Genomic DNA, 4,102 nt, shown 5'->3' on the forward strand with positions numbered 1-4,102 from the left:
CACCGGGTGAGCTCGAACCTCCAACCTTTCGGTTAACGGCCGAACGCGCTAGCCAATGGCGCCACGGAGACAGTCGTGCTCCACGCTCACCACAGTCAGAACATTTCTTCAGAGCTCTCAGCCCAAAGAAAAAAAAGCGCCGCACCAACACCTGGTGGGCTCAAACCTCCAAACTTTACGTTAACAGCGGATCGCGCTAGCCAATTGGGCCACGGAGACAGTCGTGCTCCACTCTCACCACTATTAGAACATATCTTCAAAGCTATCAGCGCAAAGAAAAAAGCAACGCAACACTCCCGGGAGGGCTCAAACCTCCAAATTTTCGGTTAACAGCCGAACGTGCTGGCCAATTGCGCCACGGAGGCAGTCGTGCTCAGATCTGGCCACTGTGAGAACATGTCTCTAAAGTTATCAGCGCAAAGAAAAAAGCAACACACCACTCCCAGGAGGGCTCGAACCTCCAACCTTTCGGCTAACAGCCGATCGCGATAGCCAATTGCGTCACGGAGACAGTCGTGCTCCACTCTCACCACCATTAGAACATATCTTCTAAGCAATCAGCGCAAAGAAAAAAAAGCGACACACCGTCCCCGGGTGGGCTCGAAACTCCAACTTTTCGGTTAACAGCCGATCGCGCTAGCCAATTGCGCCACGGAGACAGTCCTGCTCTACTCTCACCACCATCAGAACATATCTTCAAAGCTATCAGCTCAAAGAAAAAAAAGCGCCGCACCACTACCGGGTGGGCTCGAAACTCCAAGCTTTCAGTTAACAGCCGATCGCGCTAGCCAATTGCGCCACGGAGACAGTCCTGCTCCACTCTCACCACCATCAGAACATACCTTCAAAGCTATCAGCCCAAAGAAAAAAAGCGCCGCACCACCACCGGGTGTGCTCGAACCTCCAACCTTTCGGTTAACAGTCGATCGCGCTAGCCAATTGCGCCACGGAGACAGTCCTGCTTCACTCTCACCAACATCAGAACATATCTTCAAAGCTTTCAGCCCATAGCAAAAAGCCCGCACCACCACCGGGTGTGCTCGAACCTCCAACCTTTCGGTTAACGGCCGAACGCGCTAGCCAATTGCGCCACGGAGACAGTCCTGCTCGAATCTAGCCACCATCAGAACATATCTTTAAAGCTATCAGCCCAAAGAAAAAAAAGCAACACACCACTCCCGGAAGGGCTCGAACCTCCAACCTTTACGTTAACAGCGGATCGCGCTAGCCTATTGGGCCACGGAGACAGTCGTACTCCACTCTCACCACCATTAGAACATATCTTCAAAGCTATCAGCGCAAAGAAAAAAGCAACACATCACTCCCGGGAGGGCTCAAACCTCCAATTTTTCGGTTAACAGCCGAACGTGCAAGCCAATTGCGCCACGGAGACAGTCGTGCTCAGATCTGACCACCGTGAAAACATGTCTCTAAAGTTATCAGCGCAAAGCAAAAAGCAACACACCACTCCCAGGAGGGCTCGAACCTCCAACCTTTCGCTTAACAGCCGATCGCGCTAGCAAATTGCGCCACGGAGCCAGTCCTGCTATACTCTCACCACCATCAGGACATATCTTCAAAGCTATCAGCTCAAAGAAAAAAGTGCCGCACCACAACCGGGTGGGCTCGAACCTCCAACTTTTCGGTTAACTGCAGATCGCGCTAGCCAACTGCGCCACGGAGACAGTCGTGCTCCACTCTCACCACCGCCAGGACATTTCTTCAGAGCTATCAGCCCAAAAAAAGAAGCGCCGCACCACCACCAGGTGGGCTCGAACCTCCAACCTTTCAGTCAACAGCAGATCGCGCTAGCCATTTGCGCCACAGAGACAGTCGTGCTCCACTCTCACCACCATCAGAACATATCTTCAAAGCTATCAGCGAAAAGAAAAAAAAGCGACACACCGTCCCCGGGTGGGCTCAAACCTCCAACCTCTCGGTTAACAGCCGATCGCGCTAGCCAATTGCGCCACGGAGACAGTCCTGCTATACTCTCACCACCATCAGAACATACCTTCAAAGCTATCAGTCCAAAGAAAAAAAGCGCTGCACCACTCCGGGTGGGCTTGAACCTCCAACCTTTCGGCTAACAGCCGATCGCGCCAGCCAATTGCGCCACGGAGACAGTCGTGCTCCACTTTCACCACCATCAGAACATATCTTCAAAGCTATCAGCGCAAAAAAAGCGACACACCGTCCCCAGTGGGATCGAAACTCCAAGCTTTCGGTTAACAGCCGATCACGCTAGCCAATTGCGCAACGGAGACAGTCATGCTCTACTTTCACCACCATCAGAACATATCTTCAAAGCTATCACCGCAAAGAAAAAAAAGCGACACACCGTCCCCGGGTGGGCTCGAAACTCCAAGCTTTCGGTTAACAGCCGATCACGCTAACCAATTGCGCCACGGAGACAGTCCTGCTCCACTCTCACCACCATCAGAACATATCTTCAAAGCTATCAGCCCAAAGAAAAAAAGCGCCGCACTGCCACCGGGTGGGCTCTAACCTCCAACCTTTCGGTTAACAGCCGATCGCGCTCGCCAATTTCGTCATGGAGACAGTCGTTCTTCACTCTCACTAACATCAGAACATATCTTCAAAGCTATCAGCCCATAGAAAAATAAGCCCACACCACCACCGGGTTGGCTCGAACCTCCAACCTTTCGGTCAACAGTAGATCGCGCTAGCCAATTGCGCCACGGACACAGTCGTGCTCCACTCTCACCACCATCAGAACATATCTTCAAAGCTATCAGCGAAAAGAAAGCTACACACCGTCCCCGGGTGGGCTCAAACCTCCAACCTCTCGGTTACCAGCCGATCGCGCAAGCCAATTGCGCCACGGAGACAGTCCTGCTACACTCTCACCACCATCAGAACATATCTTCAAAGCTATCAGCCCAAAGAAAAAAAGCGCCGCACCACCCCCGGGTGGGCTCGAACCTCCAACCTTTCGGTTAACAGCCGATCGCGCTAGCCAATGGCGCCACGGAGACAGTCGTGCTCCACGCTCACCACCGTCAGAACATTTCTTCAGAGCTATCAGCCCAAAGAAAAAAAAGCGCCGCACCAACACCTGGTGGGCTCGAACCTCCAAACTTTACGTTAACAGCGGATCGCGCTAGCCAATTGGGCCACGGAGACAGTCGTGCTCCACTCTCACCACCATTAGAACATATCTTCAAAGCTATCAGCGCAAAGAAAAAAGCAACACACCACTCCCGGGAGGGCTCAAACCTCCAAATTTTCGGTTAACAGCCGATCGCGCTAGCCATTTGCGCCACGGAGACAGTCGTGCTCCACTTTCACCACCATCAGAACATATCTTCAAAGCTATCAGCCCAAAGAAAAAAAGCGCCGCACCACCCCCGGGTGGGCTCCAACCTCCAACCTTTCGGCTAACAGCCGATCGCGCTAGCCAATTGCGCCACGGAGACAGTCATGCTCTACTTTCACCACCATCAGAACATATCTTCAAAGCTATCACCGCAAAGAAAAAAAAGCGACACACCGTCCCCGGGTGGGCACGAAACTCCAATCTTTCGGTAGACAGCCGATCACGCTAGCCAATTGCGCCACGGAGACAGTCATGCTCCACTCTCACCACCATCAGAACATATCTTCAAAGCTATCAGCCCAAAGAAAAAAAAGCGCTGCACTACCACCGGGTGGGCTCTAACCTCCAACCTTTCGGTAAACAGCCGATCGCGCTCGCCTATTGCGCCATGGAGACAGTCGTGCTCCACTCTCACCAACATCAGAACATATCTTCAAAGCTATCAGCCCAAAGAAAAAAAAGCGCCGCACCACCCCCGGCCGGGCTCGAACCTCCATCCTTTCTGCTAACAGCCGATCGCGATAGCCAATTGCGTCACGGAGACAGTCGTGCTCCACTCTCACCACCATTAGAACATATCTTCAAAGCAATCAGCGCAAAGAAAAAAAAGCGACACACCGTCCTCGGGTGGGCTCGAAACTCCAAGCTTTCGGTTAACAGCCGATCACGCTAGCCAATTGCGCAACGGAGACAGTCATGCTCTACTTTCACCACCATCAGAACATATCTTCAAAGCTATCACCGCAAAGAAAAAAAAGCGAC

The 4,102-nt window shown here is 52.5% G+C and overlaps 2 non-coding genes across 2 annotated transcripts; both read right to left on the reverse strand.

The window, feature by feature from the left end:
• Positions 1-1,905: 1,905 nt before the first annotated feature.
• TRNAN-GUU (transfer RNA asparagine (anticodon GUU)) lies at positions 1,906-1,979 on the reverse strand. Its single transcript has one exon. It is a non-coding gene; the product is annotated as a tRNA-Asn (tRNA).
• A 799-nt stretch (positions 1,980-2,778) lies between these two features.
• TRNAT-GGU (transfer RNA threonine (anticodon GGU)) lies at positions 2,779-2,852 on the reverse strand. Its single transcript has one exon. It is a non-coding gene; the product is annotated as a tRNA-Thr (tRNA).
• Positions 2,853-4,102: the final 1,250 nt, after the last annotated feature.

Source organism: Rhipicephalus microplus, unplaced genomic scaffold (genome assembly GCF_043290135.1).
Source record: "Rhipicephalus microplus isolate Deutch F79 unplaced genomic scaffold, USDA_Rmic scaffold_59, whole genome shotgun sequence".
Lineage (NCBI taxonomy): Eukaryota > Metazoa > Arthropoda > Arachnida > Ixodida > Ixodidae > Rhipicephalus > Rhipicephalus microplus.